Raw genomic sequence first — 27,539 nt, forward strand, 5'->3', positions numbered from 1 at the left:
TTTGGTCACGCAAAATATGCAAGGTTTTTGCGGAAAATCAAAACGACTGAATGCAAATACCTGAAAAACAGGACAAATTAAAACTTGGATAATTTCATTATTGACAGGAATATCAAAATGAAAAGATGGGCAGCCTTCAAACACAGTCTGCACTTTAAAACGATACCATTGATGATATGATCCATAGTACATATTGTCAGATTTAGTCGCTAGAACTATGAAGAGTTTGGATTGAAACAATTTTTAGCTTAAAGCATGCACCCTCAAAATAGGGGAAATAAAATCTGGTGTAATTTTCTCATGTAAAGGAATACCAGTATGAAAATATGTGCAAAACATACAATAAAATTAACACATATAATAAAATATCAGTTATGATATGATGCAACGCACCCTTTTTTAGCTTATGTCACTCGAAATATGCATGTTTTTTTATGGAAAACCAAAATGGCTGAAAACAAGTATGTGAAAAATAGGGTAAAATTAAAACTTGCACAACTTCATTATTTAAAGGAATATCACAATGAAAATATGGGCAGACATAAAACCCAATCTGCACTTTAAAATGATACCACATATGATGTGATCCATAGTTTATATTAGAAGTTTTATTCGCTAAAACTATGAAGAGTTTAAATTGAAAATCAAATGCATCGGCAAAATGGGGTAAATAAAATCTGGTGTAATTTTATTATCTAACAGAATATCACTATAAAAAGAGGGTAGTCATCAAACCGAATCAGTACTTTAATAAAAATGTCAAATTTAATTAATAATATCCAGGGAATATTTTCTTAGTTAAATTTGTCACACGTTTACTGACATTGGAGCCAACGTGTGTTTTCCGAGAATAGCGTAAAAATACAGTAATGTTTGTAACGATTCTTAACGTAACCTCCAATGATGTCGCTTGTTTTCTGAATTGGTCTGGTGAAAACACTACCCAGCAATTGAAAAATAACATATTAAGTCAATGTCAACAAGGCACTCGCTCTAAATTCGCTCTTAAGTTTGTTGCTTTTACCCGTAACGTGTGAGAACTCGGCAGGCTTGGATATACCATAAGAACAAGTTGCCAATCTCTGTTATCTACGTCTCTGACTCAATCAACACTTGAGTCAAATTTATCAAAGTTGTTCGCACATGTAATTATTGCCCATTCATACTGCTATGAATGAACCGACAATAACACCTATATAATATAGGGGGTACGTAAAGTTTCAAAGATAGATAGATAGTTTATTTCAGACTTGTACATGGTGCATCGTCTATAACACAATAAATAGTTTACAAAGTGACAACGGTCACAACGTGAATTTTACACACTAACGACATTTCATTTAAACAATTGTGTAAAAGAAATACAATACAGCAATGTTTTTTTTTATAAACATACAGTTTATAAACAGAAAAAAAGAAGTAATTATTATCCATGTAACAATAGTTAATTAGAGTCGGTATATTAATGACTGCCAATAGGCAGTGGAGATGAACAATTACACAATGTTGTTATAAAAGGCAGAACGTACACCTAATGCTTCTTTTATAAATGAAGATAATTTGATAAGTTCAGTTCTATTTATACTTTTCAATAACGGTATATATTTAAACACTGATGGTCGTATAGACGAGTAAATTGTTATTGTTTACATTGGGGATTTTCCGCGCATGCGCACTGACTGGTTGGCAAAAAACACTGATTACATTCAGGTAAAACATGTATAAAGGACTTTTGTTTAGTCAATAAAACGATAAAATAATCCGAAATAAACATTAAATCTCTTAAATAATAACGCAAATAAATAATATTTAGTACCAATAAATTTTTATTCATAAATATATTTTCATCTTTATAAAAATACTAATTAGTTATTAGCATCAGAGTAAATGTGATTGGAAGACTAAATGCTGGAAATCCCACAACTAAAAACTAAAACTGAAAACTAAAACTTAAAAACGGACATCCTGCACGAACAGGATTCCCAAGTTGATCCAAACATCTTCGGACGCAATCGTGATGCATCGGCTATCTCCGGAATAACCGTAAGATAGCTTTATGCAATAAATCGTCTGCTCTCCGAATCAATTAAATCGCAGATTTAAGAAATAAATCTTCTGCTGATCCAGAGTGCCAGAGTGGTACAGTTGTAACCCGATGGTTTGAACTCGATAAGACCGACTAAAAAAGTTCGAGCCTTCCGAACTTCGAGTCAAACGGATTCTTATATAATGTGTTTACTTATATTAGTCTCCAACAGATATGCATCTCCAGTACATGAATATCTATACTGCATAAACTTCATACTATTTTCTGCGTATGAATTGATAAGAACCAAATATTTACTTAATACATTTATTAATAAATATTCAAAACGCATTAACACATACTACAAACAGATATCATAATATAAATATATAATAGATCAGCTTGTTTTCACGAAGCACATTTACGGGTACATGTAAGAAACTGCACTTAGATGCATCACAGAAATATATAGTATTGATAACTAATGATGTTTGAGTTAATATCAAATGAGCCTCGCTCTGTGAAAATGGGGTTTAATGAATGTGTGTAAAGTGTCGTCCCAGATTAGCCTGAGCAGTCCGCACAGGCCAATCAAGGACGACACTCTCCACCTAAATTGGATTTTTGCTAAGAAGTGACTTTCTTTAAACTAAACAAGCGGAATGTGTCGTCCCTGATTAGCCTGTGCGGACTGCACAGACTAATCTTGGACAAAACTAAGCGCATGAATCAAACCCCCTTTTCACAGAGCAAGTCCCAAATAAATCATAGGTCATGGAGTCCTTATTATCTAATTATCTAGAAGTCTCGTTGATATGGCGCGAATATCAGGGGTCCGAGACTTCAAGTTTCCACTCATCTTTCCTTAACTTATTTATTTAGGAAAAACATAGTATCTGCGTTAATTCCTACACATAAAGTCTTTTTAAAATGCATTTCTTCTTAAGATATCTTTACATTTCCACTCCCTGAATTGGTCGACAATGTCAATTATACTTATGGCATTAACAGTAAAAGAGGGTTGTACCATCCCAATACATATATGTAAATCAGGACATCACAGAAACGTCTCTCAATACATTTATACATCTTCGAATGGACGGCGATTTATCGTGTTTTATTCGTCATATTGTAATTCTTTTCGTTTCTTTTGAGACAGTTTATCGGATTTAACAAAAAGAAGACGACAGTAAGAAACCCAATACGTGTATAACGACTGTCGCATTTTGGGATTGATAGACATATTAATCGTTCAAATGTTTTTCGTTTTAAAGGGGCCTTTTCACATTTTGGTAAATTGACAAAATAATAAAACAGTTGTTTCAGATTCTCAAATTTTCGCTGTTGTTATGATATTTGTGAGGAAACAATAATACTTAACATTTAACATGCTCTAAAATATGCATTATATGCATCTTATGACGATTTAAAATCATGCAAATTATAAAGCGTTGCAACGCGAAACGATTGAATTATTTGGAGAGTTCTGTTGTTGTCGTTATATTTTGTGATTATACGAGGATTGCTTATATAAAGTATTAAATACATCAATCATTGTGAGAGCACGGATGGCCGAGTGGTCTAAGCGATTAACTTTTACTCCATTTACTCCAGGGGTCAGTGGTTCGAGCCCAGTTGAGGGTTACTTTTTTCATTTCTTTAATTTTATTCATGCTTTTATTGGAGCTTTTTAAATAATATTTTTGCATTTATCAATATAAAGCATTTAATGACTTCAATACATGCCAAAATCTGTAAAAAGGCCCCTTTAAGCTAAACGTCGTCTAGATCGTGCGACAGAGTCTAGGACAAAATGTCGCGCCGGTACAAAGTAATGTACGAAAGAAGTTCGCCTATCTCTAGTATTTCGTCCTTGAAAAACTTATAAATATTATGTTTCTAGTGTTTACACCCCAGGAAACCCGATACCTTGTGAGCAGTGTAATACCATTGGAGCAGTGCTCGTTACTTTAGCATGAACAAACATAGGGTAAGTAAATTGGAAAAATTAAAACTCCAATTTTAAACAACTGTGTATTAACATTGATAACAAAGTTATTCGCCTACATGTAGAATAAATCCTGACAAATTTTCTAAAACAATGAGCGAAATGTGGCTCCCTGAAGTAGAAGATCGGGCAAAATTGGCAATGTTCAGGCATTTTGGGAAGAAAAACTGCTTTAATTTGCAAGCCACTACAATATAAAGAAGTGAAACTCCAGCTGCTGAAGCACTACAAGCCACTACAATAATTAAAGGATTTATACAAACTTACACATGTCTGCCATAACCTCTCGGCAGGGTTTCTCCAGAAAACTATTTCTTGTGGAGAAATTTGCGTTTTTAATGACCATGTTGGGAAAACATGGATACCATCTTGAGAAGACCAGGAAACCTTATTTGAGCAGTGACTTTATAATTCTTTTTGGTGACAAAAAACCTAATTTTCACCCATTTTGTTTCAATTTCAATTACTAACATACAGTGCTCCAGTTAGGCCTTGATTGAAGGGCGCCCCGCCCTGCCCTCCCGAAACTCCGCCCTGCCCATCCTAGGGCCCCCCCTGCCCTTACAAATTTTTATATATATATTTTTTTAAACATGATAATAAATCTCTAATAACAATACATTGTAATTAATTTATTCCTCAAGGTCCACATTATATTTGAATTTGTTTAATAATAATGAGAATAATATATTCTAACAATTATTAATAACATATAAATTAACATGCAAGAGGAAGCATTCAAGAAACGCCCGCGCACTCGAAAGTGCCCTTTTAGCAAAATACTGCACGCCAAAAGTGCCCTTTTGACAAAAAGCCCCCCCCCCCCTGCCCTTTTCAAATCCTAGCTCGAGCACTGAACATATATTGGATTGAGTGTTTGTCAAGCGTACTTTGAACTTTCTTTGGGAATCGATTGTCCCTGACAAGTCATTAGAGTTCCTACATCTTGTTGTTGACCAGAGTTTCCAAAACATAGTGAAGTTTAAATTTAATTCCGATAAATAGATAGAAGAACAGAAAATGGAGAGTATAGCGTAATTTTATTGTTACAAGTATTTGATAAAAGTTTTCATTTACGTAAGTGTGTGTTTTTAAAATTGTGTTAGATAACTCCTTATTTTAATTAAAAATCAAAGTTATTTGTCTTATAGAATGAGATATTGTCCGACGTATCCGTAGTTCGACTTATATTTACTTCAACTTATCCATTGGTCGACCTATCCATAATTCGATGTATCCATCGTTTGACAATTCCAAAGTTTGATATGCTCTATTCGTAGTTCGATATTTGAGACAGCAACAGACAAGGAATGTTACACCTTACGTACCAGTCCGATTATATACCGGCACTTTATGTACCACTATCTGACACTTTATGTATACATACATATAATATAGAGAAAAATAATATATGATTTAATATGAATGTGTGTTATTAATTAAATGTATTTTGTGTGATATTATTTATGCATTTAGACTTATATATCGCCATAGATTTTTTTTGCCATATTGTCTAAGGTTACGTGAGTGTCTTAGTGTAATTTATTATTCCCAGTAGTAATAAATGATTCATTGTTCTTACCTGAAATTGAAGGAAATGATTAAAATCCATTTCATTTATATCCCATATCATAAAATAAATATTTTATTTTCACAATAAATAAAACTAATAAAGTCCTTTAATACAGACAGTATATAATTCGACAATATTTTATTTAGTAAGAACTGAGATACTAAGTTACTCAGTTGTATATCTGGTACAGTTTTTTTTAAATATTTCAGCGAACCCATTAATTTAATCAAATTTTATTTAACTTTTTACCAAATTACTAAAACTTTTTTGATAGAAAGAAAAAATTGATTCAGTACAATGAATTGCAATGTTATAGTGGGAACAATATGTGATTAACTCAAATTTGACTCAATCAACACTTGAGTCAAATCAAGACCTATATATAGAGTTATTATACGTTTTGGCCAAATTAATCAAAGTTGTTTGCACAGGTAATTATTGCCCATGCATACTACTTAGTTTATCATTTACTAAATATACTTTGCTTTGTTATATTGCCCTTATTGTATATTTTGTATACTTGGTAGAAAAAATTAACGTTTGGTTCTGTTCTGTACTGCTATGAATGAATGGACAATAACACCTATATAATATAGGTGGTACGTAAAGTTTCAAAGTGGTACATAAAAGGCCTGGTATGTGGTACATAAAAGGACTGGTACATAGGGTGTCACATCGAATTTTAAGTAGGGTATTTAGACGGACCCAACAATAACGACAAATACCATTCTATACATAGATGGTGACGTCACTACGTTATAATCACCTCTATACTAAGACGCATCACACACGTCCATTTGGAGGCATTTATGACTACGACACAAAGAAGTCCGCGGATAAATGAAGAATTTGATTAAGAAGTAAACATTATTGTTATGATTTAAAATTTAAGTGTTATTTTGTTCAGTCTTATGGTCTTACGTTAGTATCAATTAAATTTTTCGTCAGGTTTCAACAATTTTGCTCTTTATTCATGTTTGTTTAAACTGTACTTTCACTTTCGCTTGTAAAACAACATGGATTGACGAAAGTTTGCAATGAAATAGGGTTTTCAAAACCGCTTAAAGAGTTTCAAAAGAATGTCTGATGCATGTTTTGAATAGACACAATGTCATGGCTATATTGCCGACTGGGTATGGGAAAGTTTGACATTTCAAGTGGCTCCATTTGCATTGAAAGAGAAGTTCAAGTTGACTTGTTCAGTTTGTTTAATTTTGACACCCTTAAGGACATATCACTTTCTGAAATGGTCAGAAGTGGGTGGGGTAATGTTAAAGAATAATTCCTTAGATAAACATTCTATATTACGTTTGGAACAATATGCACAATTAAAATAGCATATACTTCAGTGATACATGAACCAGTTCTAATGAAATCTTTCAAAAAGAGTAAATAATCACATATTTTTACCTTAAAAACCACTTTCTTCTTGGGCGACCAAAGTCCTTATTTTCTTATTTTCTTCATAAATCCACTGTTACCAGCTGAAACATACACCACTGTAGAACAAAGTGTTAGAAAGTAGAAACTTAAAAGCAATGAAAGCTCCCATATCGTCAGATACCTCAATACCGCCGTTTCCGTTTTCAGTTGTTTTCATAAATATATGCGGACCATATCCGAAAACGCTTTCCGGAAAAAGATATATAATATGTTTTGTAGATCAGTACTCAGGATACATAGAAACATTCCCATCACCAGATAAATCTTCCGATAGCGTAATACACCTGTTAATGAACGAGATTTATTGCCGTCATAGTTGTCCTATAAGAATTATAACTGATAACGGTAAAGAATTCACTAGTACAGCATTCACTTAAACATTAAAATCAATGAACATTGACCACGTAAAGACGACAATATATCATCCCGCGGCTAATGGCGTGAACGAGCGTTCCCACGGAATGTGAACAATATACTATCAAAACGGGTTCAAGAAAATGTACAACAATGGGACTTGCATTTAAACATGTCTTTAGCGGCAATGTAATTTAGTACATCCGAGACTTCGAAACACACACCGTTCTTCTTACTTTTTAATAGAGACCCTATTCTTCCAATAGACAACTTGTTAAAGCCTAGACATAAATATCACGGTGAAGATTATCATAAAATAATAATAGAAGAACAACACAAATCATTTAAAAAGGTATGTGCCCAAATTCAAAAATCGAAACGTAGACAAGCTGATTATGCGAATAAAAATACAAAAGATATTAAATTCGAAATCAATGACCCCTAATAAATAAAGAATCAATTAGACAACTCAACTAATAAAGTTCATGCAGACCAGATTAGACATGCTAATATCGATCAATGGCCAGTGATAGATCAGCCGTTAGCGCGCCCGAATAGAAAAGCAAATTTAGCCTTTGCAGAAGACACATTATCTTCTAATAACGATTCAAATATTTTAGTACATGGGTTACCTGTTATTATTCAACAGACCCGACAGACTAGAGATCATACGGATGACGAAGATAATATTCCGCTTGCCGAATTACAAAAACATTTGAGAAACAAACAATTCGCGGACATACAGTCAAGCTCCAGTGAATCAAAAACGATGCATTACGATAACAGTAATTCACAAAACTCACCTGTACGTAGGTTTGAAAATGATTTTTCAGATGATCAGTTGCAAATTTACGCTGTAGCGTTAAGACACAAAAAACGAAAATTGACAAAAAAGACTTCACGTTCAAAAAACGCCAGGAAGAAAGCAATTTTCACGTGCCTTTAGACAATGGCTGGACACATGTAAATGGACTACAAAGCAAAGCGAATAGATGTCGAGACTTAAAGACCCCAGATTTTTGTATATAGAGAAATATGTTTTGAATGTATATGTATTAAATATGTAAAAAGATGATTATATAGGACGTTAGCGTCCGATTTTGATAATGTATCGTCATTAGCATTGATTTCCGGGTTTAGAATGAAATGTAAATGTCATATTTTAGTATACGGGTCAAATGCCAATTATCCGTGCGCAAAAGCGAACAGCTCTGAAGCGTAATAAAACTTTGTATATATCTCGATCGGGTTCAAACATGACAAGAAAGACCACACCTGTCGCAAAGGACGGTAAATATCCATATCGTATATCGATCTAATCCTATTGACCGACGCTTTTGTATGTTTGCACATAAGACATTATACAAATACAGGCGTATCAGACCAGCTTATGATAACGCACTTGACAATGACATTAACTAACGCTAGCTTATGCCCTACAGCGCTCAAGTAAACACCATTTTAGGCGTAGGTAACATTTTAATACAGTTTGTAAATATCCTTTAAAGCAAAGCACTTTACCTTTCATCATTATAATGTAAAAGACACAACTATATTGCTATGATTCATTAAATTTTTGATACTGATCGTATATGTAGTTTGTTCTTTTTCGTTTCTTTATAAGAATGACCACATTAAGACAAGGGATTTTGTTTGTAAATTTTTGTTCTCTAATTAAATAAAAGCACAATAAAGAACAATGCATTTTATTGAATAAAGAAATGCGTATAATTTAAGTATAACACAATAAATTTGCGTCATGAGAAAAGCGTTTCTCCAGCACATTAACTCTATTTGGGTGTGTCTTATCACAAAAACGATAAGTAATCTGAGCGCTAATGCAGCAAGTTTTATTTACTATAAATACGTAGATACGAGGCCCGTTTATCATTTCATGTAATTAACCCTATAAGATTTGCCAATGCGATACAAGTTAAGGAGAAAAATAGCACTCCTGACATAGTTGGCGTGAGTTGCCTTCAACTATGCGTTCATCGCGCATTTGAGATCGTGATCAGACCTTAACACCCCGACAAAGAAGAAGAATATGTCATCGACATACAGATATCTTCGACGACGATGTATCCGTCGAGGATAAGATGACGCAACAGACGACGTCAACTTGGATTCAACATTGTCGACATTGATCCAAATTGTGAACCAGCAGTAGTACCATACAACTATGTGGACTGTTAATGGACATGTTACGCGACGTCGAAAATGATTTTTAAAGATACGTTTATATGAATGGACTTGATGATGAAAAATAGCGCGTACTTTGTACATATATTAGGTGAAAATGTCATCGTCTATGAGCTTAAATATATGTGTGTTACCTTAATTACGTGTACATAAACAATTATTATGATACTTCAGTCATGAGCGCAGACATTCTTCAGAACTTTATATAATAAACGTTTGAAGTATTATAAATCCTGCGACAACCGAGGACCAACAGCTTCTCCGACCGACAATCATCGTCTTTAATCGGAAGCCGCCGTCTTCAATCGACTGCATGTTACCATCTACAACCAGATGTCACATACTCTCCAACCGGACGTCTCATCTCTTCACCCAGACGCCACATCGCCTCCAGCAAAGATGTCAAAAATAAACACTATTCATAATGGATTTTCCAAATCAGTGACGCATTCCACTTCATTGTGATTGACATTGACTATTTAAATATTCCAACATTTTATTATTTCAGCAGAAACAATCGTTAAAAAATTCATTAATAATTTGCAGATTTTCATCATATATATGTTTTAGTCACTGATGTTTTCATGTTTGCATGGTTCATTTTCTGCATCGTATGTGTTAATATGTTTTCGTTTACTTCCATACTTAAATTCTTAAAGATAAGATTTTTCTGTATCCTAAAATACATAAAAATCAAATTGAGAGGACAGGTTGTGTCACATTATTGTAGGACAAAGTGCAGATATGTACAAATAAGCTTATCGATGAGTGAGAGATTAAAGAATAGTATAGTTGACACAAGGCCGGGTATGTTTGTATTGGTGAAGCAAAATGTTTATACAGTAAAATCTCTCATCAAAAGGTTTGATAAAGCTTGTAAATATTTGGGTGGTTTGTTTATCCCGTTCCCAGGGCTTCATTGATTCAGTATCTTTAGTAATCTAGCCAACCAGCAATAAGCGCGCATAGAATCGACCAATCAAATATGTTATAGAAATTTTATTATTGTATGTTTATGTGTAGTTCGATAGAACGAGATGTTTGGTGTGGAAACGAGGTTAGACAGCGTTTAGACTTGGAGACGTACGGATCGAGAAAGATACGATCATGTAGCTATTAGACTGTATTTGTATAACTGAAAGTATTAAGTATGTTAGATATTAAATTGGACTAGAAACTGATATATGGTGTTGTTGAATATTTCATCCCAAATTATGCAGAGAAATTAACATTAATAGAAAGGGACGGACTAGTCCCATGCCCGATACAGCAAAATGGCAGTTAATGCAAATCCCGTCATCATGACAATATGCGCATGACGAGAAATCGAATGATAGGCTACATACTAGTAATTTAAGAGAAATGAACGTTATTAGTAACGGTGTGTCAACCATGAATGATGAACGATTACGTGACAAACTGGAGTAAAAAATAGTACACTTGAACAAGTATGGTGGGCCAGAAATGATAATTTACACACAAAAAGATGAAAGATACAGAAATATTGAAATCATTTTAATAAAATCTCTTAAATTTTATAGCGTATATAATTATATAAATAATGATATATAAATGTGTTTATTGAAGTGATGTTTTACACATTTTCAAAAGGTTTCAATAAAATGTATATTTATCGTTTCTGGTCAACCATACTTTTTTCTTACTATTTTTGGACTCCATTTGTTTACATTTTTTCTTACAAAAAAGGATGCTTTTTTCAGTGTTTCTAGTGTGTTATATTTAATAATACTCTAACACTTTGTTCTACAGTGGTGCATGTTTCAGCTGGTAACAGTGGATTTATGAAGAAAATAAGAAAATAAGGACTTTGGTCGCCCAAGAATAAAAAGGTTTTTAAGGTAAAAATATGTGATTATTTACTCTTTTTGAAAGATTTCATTAGAACTGGTTTATGTATCACTGAAGTGTATGCTATTTTAATTGTGCATATTGTTCCAAACGTATTATAGAATGCTTATATAAGGAATTATTCTTTAACATTACCCCACCCACTTCTGACCATTTCAGAAAGTGATATGTCCTTAAACAGTATCATGATGGACCAAATGCATCGAGCAAACAAGGAATAAGTGCGTGTTTGCTTGACACGCACTGTCAAAGTGGTCCTCATCTTTAGACGTTTCACTCCCAGTTGTGGAGTGAACTGTCAACATAATATGAAAATGTATATTTAATATAGAAGTTATTTGTAATTATGAGATAAGTAAAAAAAATAATTGTACCAACAAATTACAAGTTGAACTTATTTGGAGCAAATTAACACAAATAATATGCAAGTGGGAAAATATGGATACATGAGTAAAAGCACTAAGCTTTGAAGTTCTTTGATGGTTGTTTTTAGGGAAGCCTCGAACAAATTTTACCAAATAAATAGATCTAATTATAATTGTTTTTATAAGTGCCTGAAAATTTTATTTCAATAATTGAGATCATTGAAAAATTTACTAAAAGCACAGCATTGATGTTCTTTTATGGTCATTTTTAGTGGAATAGTATGTTACAAATATAACAATTATGACTATTGTATTAATGAATTTAGATTAGGTGACATCTCTAATTCCCTAGGCTACCTACCTACCTACCCTAGTTTTTTGGTGCAAATTTAAATATTATTAATATCATTGAGTTAAATTATTAAAATATCAATATGCGATTACATTTGCTTATTATATTATTAATAATGAAATAATTTGCAAGGACAGTGCAATTCTGTTTAAATTAGTCTATATTAGCTATTAGTAAAAATGAAAATATCAGTGACATCCAATAATTGGATTATATACATGTGAATGCATGAAAAAAGACAGTTACATAGTTGATTTATTTATCATATTTAACTGTTTCAAAGAAAATATTTTTGAAATTGATATAAATGTGATTTTACCATTTTTCAATTCACCAATTAACCCTATGTTATTGGATTAAAAACAACAAATAACTACAGTTCCACAACCCAGCCCAAGTTTACTCAAACTGAAATAATTCATCAATTGATCCTATTTAATTGGATTAAAAACAACAACATGTATAAGATACTCAGTTAGATTTTGAGAATATTCCATTCATTCCACTAGTAAACCAACATGCATTTACTAATGATTTACATGCATTCCTTAAACAGTTAAACAAAAAAATATGAACTCTTAATCCAAAGAAAATAACAAACAAGCTGCTTCATAGATAAAGTTAATTAAAGATTTCATAAGGAAAATAATCATTTTGATAATAAATCAAGATTATACTTCAACCAAACCATTATAAATTTATTGGGGGGGGGGCATCAGCACTAAAACTAAAATGGGGGAGGGAAACGCTTGTGGAGGAAACGTCGTGGGGGAAAATGTCTGGTGAGGAAACATCTTGGGGGGGGGGGAACGTGCGGAAGTCCTGCTAAGGGCGACAGTATTGTTAATGTGCCTTTAGAAATATAGAAGAAATAATTGAAGGAAAGTACTCATTGGTGAATGCCCAACCGGAAGCATTTCTGGGCACAACAATTGGAACAGCAATATTGAGTACATTTCAAAGAGATATCAAATAACTGTTTCATGCATTGCTGTTGATGAAGCCCACATGATCCTTGAATGGTAACTTTCCCAATTTTAATTTTTATTATATACTCTATAATCTAGCTCTTTTGTCATAAAATGAGAGGTTTTATTATCCAGCAGGTTTTGTGTTTAAACCTCACACATTTTCTTGTACCTAAGTCCCATCATATAATCATCAGCAGCATTATCATATTCATCATCGTCATCATTAGCAGCTGCATCATTGTGTTGTATGAGCAGAATTCAATACAAATAAAAATAAAAACACAACCATTACAACTACTACTACTGCTATTACTACTTATTAATTAACTTCTACTACAATAAGAACAACAATAACAATAACTACTATTACTATTACTTACCACGCATTCCCATGTGCAAAATAATTTACCTTATTACAAAAAAAACATGGAATTTGCCAAATGACTGAAGATGCTTTAAAATAAATGCAAATTTGAAACAAAACAACCTAAGCAATACATAATTAGGAAACACTACATTATTGAAACACTGATACCTAGTTCTGGCTACCATAACTTTAAATGTCGCTTTTTATGATTTTTGACTGGCGCGACTTTAAAGGCGACTAGTACATGTCTGTCAATACTATATAAACTGTACGCTGAAGTTTCTTTAGCTCAATGTGACACCTTATGTACCAGTCCTTTTATGTACCAATCCTTTTATGTACCACTTTAAAACTTTATGTACCACCTATACACATGTATATTATATAGGTGTTATAGTCCATTAATTCATAGCAGTATGAAAAGGCAATAATTATCTGTGCAAACAACTTTGATTAATTTGACTTGAATGTTGATTGAGTCAAATTTGAGTTAATCAAATATTGTTCCCACTATAACAATGCAAATGCAATTCATTGTACTAAATCAATTTGTTCTTGCTATCAGAAAAGTTTTAGTAATTTGGAAAAAAAAGTTAAACATGAAAGAAGAGTACCAAATGACTAAGCAAAGCATATTTATTAAATAGTTAAACATACTGGTAATGTATCGTTTTGTTTATACAATCATAAACTATTCTGGTTATGAATACATTTAGTAAATTATATAAAAAATGAGCATAAAAATTGAATGGAAAACATACAATATTATGTTAAGAAAAACCAAGCTGTAAAAATCCCACCTGTTTTACTTTGAGTTTGATATTGCGATTAGCACATTTAGCATTTTCAGTATCCACTGATAAATAAATATATGAAAGTGCCAAATGTCCACGATGATGATACAATGACGTCCTCCTCCAAATGTTAAATCCATCAACTACCATTTCATTTCATCCCTAAATAATCCTCTCACACATTACATGTATGTTAGATTCCTTGCAATGTTCACAGCGTTTATTTTGAATCGATGACGTCCTCAAAATTCAGCAGGTATTAAATTGTAAATATTTATTTATTATTTCGAAGATAACAGTCATTGCAACGTGTTTAGTGAATATTACATCGATAGGCTGGCATGAAAAGTGGCTCCTTTTGAAGCACAAACTGTATCCAAGAATATATCATGGCTGACCCGGTTTGATGAGGCCTGTTTTTGATAATAATTACCGGTAATTACTATTTTTACTTGGGTGGCAGACGTTTCTCCCCCAAGACGTTTCCTCCCCAGACGTTTCACCCCCAAAATGGGGTTGAAACGTCTGCATAATATGTAAATGTATATTAGCAGTAGTTATTTGTAATAAAGTAAAAATAAAGTATTAGTATATTAATTGAGTGCATTTTATGTGTAAAAAAATGATGTTAGTTGAGTTATATATTAATGATTTTATATGGTTGTTTAGGGAAGCCTCTAACAAATTTAACAATTAAATAGATCTAATTATACTTGATTTTATAAGTGCCTTAAATTGTTCTTGCTGTCACGTAATCGTTCATAGTTCATAGACGACACATAGTTACTAACAATGTTCATTACTCTTAAATTACCGGTATGTAGCCTATCATTCGATATCTCGTCATGCGCGAATTGCCAAGATGACGAGTTTTGCATTAACTACCATTTTCTCGTGCCGCGCATGGGACCAGTCGGTCCCTCTCTATTTATGTTAGTTTCTCTGCATAATATAGGATAAAATATTCAACAACACCACATATCAGTTTATAGTCCAATTTAATGTCCAACATACTTAATATTTTCAGTTATACAAATACGTTGTGATTGCTACATGATTGTATCTTTCTCGACCCGTACGTCTCCAAGTCTAAACGCTAACTGTCTTGTTTCCCTCTAACATCTGCCCAGTGAAACTCTGTTATGAATCCCATTGGTCAGTGTTCTATGCGTTTTTATTTCTGATTGGCTGAATTACAACCTGGAGAAGTCACTATTCAAGTATGCACCCGCTAATCAGCATTGTGATACCAATAAATAATGCAAATACAGCCCAAGTCTTGTGTTAACAGCATCGTAACCCCTTTGTTGTTAAACATACACCAGATCCAAATATTTAATCTTTTTGGTATACTTGTCAATATTTCGTACATAAAGAAAACCCAAATATTTCACCCAATTTCTCATCATTATTTGACATTGCATTAATTAAGCTCATTGAAACATTGAGTAAAATCAAAGCTTTGATGTTCTTGTATGGTCATTTTAAATGGAATAGTATGTTACAAATTAAATAATTATAACTATTGTATTAATCAATTGAGTAAAAGCACACCTTTGATGTTCTTTGATGGTAATTTAAGTGGAATAGTATGTTACAAATTAAACAATTATAACTACTGTATTAATTAATTGAGTAAACCAACACCTTGTTTATATGACATTTAAATTATTATTTATTACAGCCAGTATTGAATTGTAGTTCTCAAAAATAATTTTGATAAATAGCTATCAGTGTGTCATAGATCTTTACTTATTGACCTTATCGCGATGACGTCACAAAAGGGGCAGTCCCTTAGCGACGGTGAAAACAATGCCCTAGATACGGTCGATTTACTATGCTGATTGAGCACCTCTGCTGATATTTCGTCAATTGCATTCCTATTGGGAAGTCGATAGGTATTTAAATGTCCTGTAATTGGTGTTTAAAATGTCTTTTGACTATTATGAAGGGTTAGATTGCACTTCGAAAGCCCGATATGATCAGAAAACTAATTGGACTTAATGAATGTCCGTACAAATTGCAAGCTGGATGTTGGAAAAATGACCCGACCAAGTGGCCGATGATCGAGTACGGCGACATTCATGTAACTTTCTCACTGAGACAACGGTTAAATTCGTTTATTCTGTAATAATGGGAGTATCCTGGTAGATGTTGATGTAATGAGTATTGTCGTTCTTTTCAGGGTTCATTCATCTTCGAACATTATAATTATATGTCTACTATGTCAATTTATCATGCTAATGTGAAGCTGTAAAATACGTAGGGACATCTGGTACATGACTTACTGAAAGCCTTAGTTGTGTTCATTGTAATGAGTACGAGTGACAAATATTAAAATTAGCAAACATATATCTGTATAAATATTTGTTTTTCAAACAGTATTTACCCCCGTTGCTGTCAAACGTAATTTCTTTTTTATGATGTCGATTGTTTATTGTCGTAACATTAAATCTTAATACGGAATGACGTCTTTTTAATTAACTGATACACGCTAAATATTTTACTTGTTTTTTTTACGTAAATTTTATAATTATTAAATACTTTAATAAATTAATCGGGCTTGTATCTTTACGGTGTAAATTTCTGATAATCTAAATTGGACATGACTTTATATATGACCATATGTCACATATCTAATTTAAGCAACTGTTAAGTGCATCGGCGTTAATTATTCATCCAACTGACTGCTTAATACTACCAGAAAGAGGAGACATGGTGGCATCTATCGTGTTAAATGACACTGTCTGGACCACCCAATGTGGTTTATGACACCTTTTTGTCAGTTAAGTTTGGACAATATTTGATCAAAACGAGATAATCGGATTATGCAAAACAAAGGGGCAATTAAACACCAGAATACAAAAGCTTACATGATTTTAAGACTGATGCAAACAATCAAATGAAAAATATTGCATTTAATTTAATTAAATGTTTATTTAAGGTGTCAACGTATTTTATAAAGCAACTGTATATTCAATTATTTCGGCATTAAAAGTTTGGCTTAAATGACTGCTCAGTATGACAAGAGACGACATAGAGGTATCATAAATTGTGTTTAATGACCACATGTGGTTTATGCAGAGCCCCAAGTATAGGTCCCCAGCTGGCTTTATGACAACGTGTTTTCTTTGTCTGGACAGTATCCGATCATAACGAGATAATCGGTTTGTGATGAAGAAAGGGGCATTCAAATACCTAACATGCGGAAACAAAAAGTGTCGAAATTGGTGTGAATTAAATAAAAACAATAACATTTATCATCAGAATTTATTTAATACGTAACAAGATTATAAGGTAACAAATATAGAGGTTCAAATCAGCTACTAGTACTATATGTTACATATATTTAAAATTTATTGGTTGTTTGTTTTCATCCTTATTTGTGTTCGTTCATTAAATTAAGTTTATTATGAAAGAATTTCTATTTTTGGGTATTTTTATTCTAAAAAATGGTCGCGAAGATGTGCCTTAACTTAAGAAAATTGCGAGCAGTGTTAAATATTTCAATGCAAATAAAATGGCGACAGCGCGTTTGTTTTCACCGTCGTAAAGGGGCATGTAACTCTAACTGACGCAAGTGCCCGGATGTTGCGATAAGGTCAATACCATTTACCTTCCAATTTAAAAATTAATTTAATTTGTAGCCAAAAAAATGTGACAGTATTTTCATCATTTGGCTAATATTAAAAAACAACCACACCTACCATTATACAAGATATAAGGCACTTAGGGTGCAATAAACAAGCATTGATTAGATTAGCAAGTGTAGTACACAAGATAACAGCTAGATTATGGGTGCAATATACAGGCCCTTTAATCAGCATTGATGAGATTAGGTGACAGGGGGGATAAGATGAGATTAGCAAATTATTATGCAAAAAAAAAACGTTTTTAAATAGATTATCACTGTATTAAATATTATTAATGAATAGATTTATTTGACTTAATTGATAGGTTTATATATGGAACAGAACAGAAGAGAAAGTTTATTCATATAACTTGAACATTTACAGTTCATCGTTACATATACAAAACTTACAATATATAGGCAATAAGCACATGCATAGTAATGCGAAAGTGGCCAAACTAGTACATAAAAAGGTGTTAAAAATGCACTAAGGCCATCGAATTACTCAACTTAAAACACCATTAGACACTTGTTACCAGATTAAAAATGTTGGTTTTCATGATATTGTGGAGTGTGATACTGAACTGCTTAGATTTGGTGTTTGTAGAACTGATATATTTTATATTTATGCATTTAAAACACTTTTTTTAATTTGTAAAATTATAAACTTTTCCTTAAATTACACAAATTCATTAAATAAAAAAGTTTTTTGTTGCTTTTTAACATAATTAATATTATTGAGTAAAATTATAAAAATATCAATAAGTTTACATTTGCTTATTATACCAATAATGAAATAATGCACAAGGAAAGTGCAATTCTGTTTTAATTAGTCTGAACTAGTTATTAGTAAAAAATAAAATGTCAGTGACATCCAATCATTTTATTATATACATACATATAAATGCATGAAAAACAATTGTTGACAATTAAATAGTTTATTTATTTATCATATTTAACTGTTACAAGGAAAACAGTTTTGAAATTAATATAAATGTGATTTAACCATTTAATCAATTCACCAATTGACCCTAATTAATTGGATTTATTGGATTAAAAACAACAAACAACTACAGTTCCTCAACACTAATGATCTACATGCATTCCATTCACAGTTAAATCAAAAAAATAATCAAACAAGCTGCTTCATAAATAAAGTTAATTGAAAACTTCATAAACAACATAATCATTTTGATAATAAATCAAGAATAAACTTCAAACAATCATACATTTATTGGGGGGGAAACGATTGTAGGGCATAAGCCCCTCAGGACAAAACCCTCCCAATGAAAAAATGAACATTTGGATAATACCCCCCCCCCCCCAGTAATGACAGGTAGGATATAAGCCCCCCAGTGCTTATTTTGCATCTGGAAATTTGCCCCCCAGTGCTTATTTTAGAAGTGGACATTTGCCCCCCAGTGCTAATATCATATGTTGTTTCCATTAGACTAGTATATATCTATATTTGGATTCAGTATTGCTTCATATCTCATAAATATATAATCATAGAAACTTGGATCATTATAATTTGAAATAAAAAAGGTCTGGAAACTCCATTTAATTGCCTAATCTTAGGTAAAACAAACATCTTAAAGAATTTTAATTGTTCTTTATTTAATCAATCAAAGGGATTATCAGCTTGTTAAAGGTGTGACATGTGGCTTTGATCATATACTTGTTGATGAAAATTAAAGGCTTCTTTAGTTAATCAATCAAAAGGATTATCAATAATAATTATCATAATTTAGTACAAATAATGATAATCAAAGTAAACACATATAACAACATTCAAAGGCAATTATTTTTGTAGTTAGACTGTCTCTGCATTTCTGCAGGCGCTTGGACATTTGATCAGATTTAAGTATTGATGCCAATTTAAGTTTCGAAGAGTGTATGTCAAAAGTGTGCAAATAATATCATGTATTTGATTCCATTATATTATATGAGTTGTTCCAGTAAGACTGATTAAAAAATGTTCAATGGTTCAATGGGTTAGAACGTATATAATGCAATAATTAATTCCGGCAACACTTTCTTGTTTTTCAATATAATATAATGTGTTTTCATGTGTTAATGGATTTATTGTTATATAGAATATTAATTCTTTCCAAAAATGTGCTTCTTTTTTGCTTCATAATATATGATAATTCTCTCTATTCAAACACTTGATAATATAAATTGCATTTTTGTGACTGCTTTTAAGTATGTACAACTGTAATTGCTATTGTATTTTTAATTGCAAAATAAAGATCATTTTTTAACACCGTATATTCTTATTTATCCCTTCCATTCTTTAAGCCTTTTAGTGGTGGTAATTGGAGAAATGGTTTATCATCTCAAAGGTTTTGAGTAATAAGGTGGTGATAATTGGACATGATTATCTGCTCAATCGAGAAATGTCATTGAAAATAAGGCATTGGGGGGCAAATGTCCACTTCTAAAATAAGCACTGGGGGGCAAATTTCCAGATGCAAAATAAGCACTGGGGGGCTTATATCCTACCTGTCATTTCTACTGGGGGGGGGTATTGTCCAAATGTTCCTTTTTTTCATTGGGGGGGGGGGTTTTGTCCTGGGGGGCTTATGTCTGGATCCCGGGGGAAACGTCTGCACTTAAACCAAAGTGGGGGGAAACGTCTGGGGAGGAAACGTCTTGGGGGGGGGGGGGAAACGTCTAGGGGAGGAAACGTCTTGGGGGTGAAACGTCCGGAAACCTTTTTACTTCCGTGTTCATAATGTTTACGGGCGCCATGCTGGAAATAGTCCGTTTCCCACAGTGCTTAGCGCGCATTCACACAGATCTGAAAGGAATTCCAAACGTTTCGCCCCAAGTCTTTTCGCCCCCTAGTTATTTCGCCCCCAAGACGTTTCGGACCTGGTCGTTTCGCCCCCAATTTTAATTTGAATAAGGGGATATTTATCAGGTCCATGATTTAACGCAGTATAAAGAAGTAACGAAACAAACAAAAAAGATTTTTTTCTATTTTATTAATTTATTTATCTGACATAAAATAACTTAAAATAACAGTGTAAAACAACATGATGGACACATACGATAATTCAGTAGTAAACGACAATGAAAGCATCTTTATTGTTAGAAGCAAGCAACATGAAGAAAAGTCCATAGTTTCCCGAAAGCAGTGAGTTTGCCTACTGGGTGTTAGCGATGCAGCGTACAATGTACATTACTCCATGTCTGATGGTCCATACAGTTTTTCGCAAGCTCGCAGGTAGTGCATGGTTGTGAGCTCACCTGCAGAGTATTTCTCAAACAACTCGCTGATCATTTGGGAGAGTCGTCTGTACCGGCATCCTCTGTTTGTGCCGTCATTGCTGCCGGATGCGATCAGGGCTGGGTGCCGTTGTGCCTGCTTGCACTCACTGAGCAGCACAGTAACTAATCTGTAGAATGTCAGACCGCGGTGACCAGCTCGCGAGTTTAACCGATGGTGATATCCTGAAGTATAATATAATGAACTATTACAAATAAGCAAAGCGCAAAAAGATATATGAACATGTATAAATGATGATATTTTTTAATCACCTATGAATGTCTGAGAATACTGATATTTTGCCAACAAAAAACAGACAGTTGAAGTAATATTAAATAGAGGCATTATAGAAGCGATTATTACAGAATGGGAAAAAAAAGAAAAGAAATATAACCTTCAACGTCGTTATTAGTTCGGATCTGATAACCAAACACGGACCGACTGTCAACATCGAATATAGGGTGGTCAAGCCATTGGCGAGAGATGTAATCCATCAGTCTGTTTCTTTTTTTCGCGCTCTGGGTGTGCCCTTTCGTGCTCGGCAAACTTCATAAATGTTGGGCCAATGTGTTGTGCTGGTAGGAATGGCAGGCACAACAGCTGGCGAGTGAGGTTGAAGGCCGAGGACCGCTGCATATACGCAGGCTTCAACCCGAGGTCCATCACCCGAGCCCAAACAGCCTTGGTCTAGTGGAACACACAGTCTTTCACTATGACACCGGGGAAGCACTCACGCACAGCCAACCAAGCAGCTGAAAGATCAATCATAATCGTATTTATGTATAAACTAATTATCTAATTGACACTGTAAATTGCAATAGGATTGTAAGAGTTACTTGCAATAGACTATTTAATTTTGTAATACCTTGCTCAAAATCAAGCATAAACTCCTTAACTTGAGCAGTGCCTAAGACGTTAATCAACTTCCGGAACACAGTTCCGGTGTAGTCGTCGCGACGTCGTCTTGACATTAGGGCAAACATGAGTGGTACCTGCTTGCAATTCTCATCTTTCTCCATGAATGCGTGAATGGACATAAGTTGACCGCCGTTGAAAGGTGCGTCGACAATCTAAAAGAAAACAATACACAAACTGAGCAATTATATATGTATATGCTTGTTCTTCTATGATACTGAAGTAATAAACCTTTCTTTTGGGTAAAATTTATAGTTTATGATTATATGCAGTTACTGCTAATTACCTTTTTACCTTAAATGTTCCGTCGATAAACCACCGTTTAGTATTTCGAAACAAACGGAGTTGGTCTTGGGTGGCGAACAGGGGCGAAACGACGAGGGCCGAAACGTCTTGGGGGCGAAACATCCGAGGACCTCTGAAAGAGGGTTGATGTTATGTGCAGACGTGCATAACAGATCGTATAGAGCAGACTGTCATTGAGTGTATATCCCAGTGTGTATGCGTCATCAGAAATTGAGTATTTTCAGTTTGTATGCAGGTGTATTCTCCGGAACAGATCTATATAGATGCCGACTACAACTATTAATTGTATGAATTTTATTTAATTAACATTTAATAAACATTATTTGTCTGCTTATGGTTTGATGTTTATTTAATAAACTATATTTATATATATCCGTACAATCTTCAGATGTTTCAATATGTTTTTAAATTGCAATTGATAACAAATGAAGCCCTATAATCTGCATCCAGTTGACATTCCCGTATTCTTATACGGTCTCTATGCTATATTAAAAGATATTATTAAACTAATGCTTATACGGGGTTTATTCCATTAAATGCGATATGAACACCTTATTTACGTCTAAACAATCTAAGAAGATTCTTTGAATTATAGGTGGTTGATTTCGACGGAAAACTATTGCAGCCCTATCAATCTGCATGTGTTCCGACAGTATTGAAGATTTATAAGTGTTTTATCCCGTGTGCTATAATCTCTTAATTGCATTTAAAACGTAGTGAGTCCCTAATCATCTGCGTCCAGGTCCAAAGTCTGAGCAGGTTCCGATTTTGGTTTCATGCGACGGATAACTACTGAAGCCCGAACAATCTGCATGCGTCCTGAACAACTTTACAAGGCATATCTCAGGTTTTTATATGTGATTAATTTGCGAAAGAAAAATAATAAAGCCCTTTAAATCTGCTGGCGTTTTGACAACATTCACATGGCATTTCTAAGATTCTTATAAAGTTTACTTGCGACGGACAACCAATGAAACCCTTTAAATCTGCATGCGTTTCAACGCATCCTATCAGATTCTTATATGGATCTAATTTCAACGGGGAACTTGTGATACCATATTAATCCTTATTCATGCCAACAACCTTCACAGTGTATTTCACAGGTTTTTATATGGATTTTAAATTCGACGGCAAACTAATAAGTCCTATTAATATGCATGCGTTACGACAGCACTCACAGGGCGCGTATACGGTTACAATCGGTGATTGTATGGGATTTTTCCATATACATTTGCGCTCAGTCGACACGAACATCTTAATTTATGGCATTAAATAAGTAATGCAATCCTTATCCATGTGCGTTCTTATACTGCTTTAATTGCGACTAAAATATTTTTATTTTAGTTAAAATCGCGATCCATGTAATGGAAATTAAGCATGCAAGAGTAAGTGTAAAATGTATTCAGTTGTGACGTAAAACGGTCCGTGAACAACCTAAGTTTGATGGGATACGCACGATGTAATCGTTGTCTATACGCCGATTAATAGACGTTCATAAGTTCCACAACACTTTTTAATACGTCTCAAGCCATGCGAAAATTGTATGGACGCAGAAAAATATAATTTCATTAGTTATTTAATACAATTACTAGCGAATAAGCCACCTTAATATATCGACTTGATGCACATTGATAGGGTTCCTTTAGCTCTGTAATGCAAGTAAGACCGTATATATGCGCATGTGAATGTTAACTGGGTGAAGATGAACAGATACTCAATATTATTAAACATGAATGTGGCAGAGTCCCGGTCAAACCCGAACAAGCTACGGTTTATCCCGGTGAAGCCCCGGCAGAGCCCAGGTTGTCGCCGGTAATGCCCAGGTGGAGCCCCGGTAAAAGCCGGCAGCGTTCCGGCAAAGCACCGGTCTACCGTAACTCCGCCGAGACTCACCGGGGCTATCTTGGCAACAGACCCCGACAGAGCTACGGCAACGCCCCGATTTAATCGCGGTCGTCGCCGGTAATGACCAGACGGAGCCCCGGCGAATGCCGGTTTACCAATGAACCTGGCTATATCGGGACTCTGCCGGCATTCACCAGGGCTCCACCTGGGCACCACCTGCGACAACCGGGGCGTTGCTGTAGCTCTGCCGGGGTTTGTATGGGCCCCGGTGGAGCAACGGTGCCGTCCGGGTTGTTCCCGGTGCCGTCCCGGTTGTTTCCGGTGCCGCGCCGTTCGATGCCGGTCCTTCACGGTAACTACCGGTTCATCCCGCAGGTATAAACATTTTAATACTTACCCGGTGGAGCGTCGAGCCCCAGTTGTCCCCGGTTCATCCCCGTCGTCCCCGGTTCATCCAGGTAGAGCCCCGGTTCATCTCGGTAGATCCCGGATCACGCACCGGGGCTCCACCGGCATCATATTGAGAGTGGGCTTTAAGACCGTATACGCGCATTTCAATGTACACAGATCAATAGGCAACAATCTCGTATAATCCAGAATTAAATCGCATAAGCACGATGTGAAAGTTATCTGGATACAGATTTATAGGTGCTCATTTTTTCCCCAACGCTATACCACGCGTATAAAACTTGCGAAGATCGTATAGAAGCATGTAAATAGAAGTTACACAATGCACTATAAATCTGTATTCAGAACTCAATCTGTTGTGCACGTCTACATCTAACGCTTACATCCAAATAGAAGTTACACAATCTGCACTATAAATCTGTATTCAGAACTCAATCTTTTTTTTCTAACGCTATTATAAACCACAATTCTACGACAAATTATTGACGCAGACGAAAAGGGTTTCATCATAATCTGCACTAAAAATCTGCATTACAAATTCTAATAGTGCCGCAAAATATACACCTCCCACTGTTCATCACGTGATACACAATCTGCACAAAAAATCTGTTTTCTGAATTCAAACTGTTATGCGCGTCTCCATATAACACTAACCCTGAAAGAGCGTTGACACATTGCGACAAAAACGAAACAATATATGACGAAGTAGCTTTCAATAACACATTTATTTAGAAGTGGTGATCTGTGCAGATATTAAAAGGTGAGTGGGCAATGACACTTTGTTGGAGACTTAACTAAACGTTAACTGACCTATGATATGGCAGTTTTCTTTAAACAAGGGTAGTTGTTGGCGAGTATTTTCCGGACAGAACTATTTTCCGGACATTTTAACATTTAACTTAAATTTTAACATTCTTCGTGACTAATTTTCGAATTGTGTTATCTTATCATACAAGTGCTTGCATTATAAAGAAAATATCATTTGTCGTCACAAAAATATATTAACAGATTGGTAAAAACATATTATTTGTATGTTTATTCAATTGTCTTGAGCATACATTAAAAATAAGCAACTCTCATCAGGGGAAATATAATATTTTGAACCCTAGTCAGTTTGGCATCTGGTCACTTCGGACTTTAGTCACTTCAACTCCGTAGGTACTTCAGCACTAGAAGTTGGACGTTATGACACTTATAGTTAGACGCTTCAGCACTTAGTTTGTTTTTAAAAAAGTACCTAGGTTTATAATAATTCAGGTATGTATATTAGAGGTATCCGCAACTTCATTTTAAGCCAAACAAGGTGTCGCGCAGTGCTTGCGCATGCGCACTCGTCTGAAGCTGAAAACGAAAATGGTGGATAACACATCTTTCGTTAGGTGAAAAAAATTCATTTAAATCACCGTTATTAAATGATCATCGAGACAAAATACATAAATCACCGTTATTAAATGATCATCGAGACAAAATACACATACAGGGAGTTCAATAGATGCAGAATCCTGCGTTTTGACGCGAGCAAATTAAAAATGACTCATTTTTGACACAACCCTTTTTTCTGCTGTGAGTCATTTCGACGCGTCGAAAATTTGACCCGTGCGTCAGTCAGTTAACATCTCCTAATTGAAATTAATGTTTCAGTATTTGAAACTGGGTCTATAATCGAGGGAATACTCCGAGCGTTGTTTATCTTATCTCATCTCTTCAAATACACATGTCACCGACTAAAAGGTGCGTGCCCACTAACTGGGTAATTAGCAGCAGTGAAAACGTGATAATTGATTGACCATTTGATAATTGCAGGTTTTTTTTCACACGGCACGGTTAAAGAAAGTCGGCAAAATTAATTAAAATAAAAACAAAATTGATCAAAGGTCTATTATTTAATTAGGTAGATCCCCTAGTAAGTCCAGCGAGTTTTGTCAGTTTGTTAATCCACCGATAATTACGAGTAACACCCATCTTATATAAACTGGAATCACAGTTTATTTTTTATACTAACAAGTAATAAAACTACACATAAACATTGAGAAAACACATTTTCTCAATTAGATATCAATTATCCGAGTAGAATTAAATTGCTGCATCATGACCTTCGACATTGTAAATTAACATTCAACCCGCGTTCAATTCAAAGCTGGCGATTCAAATTGCAAGTAATGGCGATTCAATAATGGAGAAAGCATTAACTGGATTTAACAAACATTTGATAAGGTTTGTTAAACCCGATAACAACAAGAAAAATTTGGACTATTAAAGTAAAACTACTACAGGTAAGGCATTCCTAAGTGTACATATTTCGGACATATATAGTATTCAGATAAACAGTAATAGATATACTAGATTTTCCATGCATTTAGATTGTGTTGTGTTAGAAAAGCTATCATAGGGATGATGATAATATAATGACGATAAATATGTGATGAAAAGGTGCTACGGGTACATATCTTAAATTACTTAAATGTGTTAAAAGACTTAAATGTGTTGTAAGGAAGTATATTTAATGTACCAATTCATTAAAATATGTTGTGTTATGTATCATGGTATTGTTATTTAATAAAGCAGTATACTTTTTAAGATATTGTGTTACTCTTAGGGCATATTTTTATCCTAAAAATGAATAATACAGACAAAAACACAATTAACGCGCTTCAAAATTGACCCCAGCATTTTTCAATTTGACTCCTCAAACTTTCACTCCAGGGGTCATTGACTCCTGGTTTTTAAAATCTATTGAAATCCCTGCACATAGTATAATGACAGGTATGTTTTCAAAATCAGTTACACATGTATAGTTATGTTCTAACTTATGAAAAGGTTTACAAACTATCCATAA

The 27,539-nt window shown here is 34.0% G+C and overlaps 1 protein-coding gene across 8 annotated transcripts in view; it reads left to right on the plus strand.

Moving 5' to 3' along the window:
- Nucleotides 1–27,539, plus strand: part of LOC127831774 (gastrula zinc finger protein XlCGF57.1-like) — a 216,836-nt gene that overhangs the window by 167,449 nt on the left and 21,848 nt on the right. Inside the window, exon 1 of one of the 8 annotated variants that reach the window (XM_052356816.1) lies at nt 25,295–25,463. The exons of the other annotated variants lie outside the window; for them this stretch is intronic. The gene's annotated coding sequence lies outside the window, so the exon portion shown is untranslated. Of the gene's footprint in view, nt 1–25,294; nt 25,464–27,539 lie in introns of those variants that run through there. 8 annotated transcript variants of the gene reach the window in all.

Source organism: Dreissena polymorpha, chromosome 5 (assembly GCF_020536995.1).
Source record: "Dreissena polymorpha isolate Duluth1 chromosome 5, UMN_Dpol_1.0, whole genome shotgun sequence".
Taxonomy (NCBI): domain Eukaryota; kingdom Metazoa; phylum Mollusca; class Bivalvia; order Myida; family Dreissenidae; genus Dreissena; species Dreissena polymorpha.